Below are 915 nucleotides of genomic sequence, written 5' to 3' on the forward strand. Positions count from 1 at the left end.
TGCCTGGGCACAGCTCAGCCCTTGGCCCCACCACCAGTGCTCCCTCACATTTCAAAGCAGCAGGAGACCTGCTGCTTGGGTCCAACAAGCACCTCTTGCCCAGCCCAGCGGCGTCCTGCAGCACCAGGGGCAGAGGGAGGTTAGTCCTGGGCATTACAGGGCTTTTGAGTGAGCAATGGGAAGGGTCACCCAAGGCCCCAGAGATCTGGCTGGAGCCAGGAGATGGAGTCAGAAGTCTTCCCCTGCGTACCTCCCCATAAAACCCCTCCCCACCTCTTCCAGCACAAGGACCCCCAAACCCAAGGAGAGGGGATTCCTGCCAAGTGGCCCCACAACGTCCATCTGCATTTTTCTGGATGCCTCTAGCTCCTTTCCATGGCCTGCCTGGCCTCTGACATCGCCTTGCTCTGAGCAGAAGCAGGGCCTGGAGACATGCGTGTGGGGAAGGGTCTCCGCAGGACGAAGCCCCGCTGCCCTGGCACATACCTTTTGTTTGCTTCATGGCTGCAGGGAATGCGAGAGGGAGCAAGGTACAGGGTGAAGGGGCAGGGAAGTACGTGGCCCCCCCTCTTCCAAGACGCCCCAGGTTTAATGGTTAAACAGCCTCGATGTCTCCCCTGCCCTCCCAGCCCCGGGGCACTGCCAGCCCTCACCCAGCAGAGCTGGCAGCAGGGACCAGCACTCTGGGACACCCAGTTGGGGAGCAGATGCTGGTGTCTCAGCTTACAGCTAGCCGCAAGTGCAGCCCGCAGTGGGGAAGATCAGCTGGTTCAGCATGGGCGGGAGCAGAAGACGGCTGCCCCATCCCAGCCCTGTGAGATGGGGAACGGCCAGAGCCCTCCACTCCAACAGCTGGAGGGATGGCTGCACCAGCACCTCCGCATTCCTACCCCAGGAAGGGCCCGGAGAGGAGAC

This window comes from Pterocles gutturalis, unplaced genomic scaffold (assembly GCF_000699245.1).
Source record: "Pterocles gutturalis isolate BGI_N339 unplaced genomic scaffold, ASM69924v1 scaffold35180, whole genome shotgun sequence".
NCBI classification, from domain to species: domain Eukaryota; kingdom Metazoa; phylum Chordata; class Aves; order Pterocliformes; family Pteroclidae; genus Pterocles; species Pterocles gutturalis.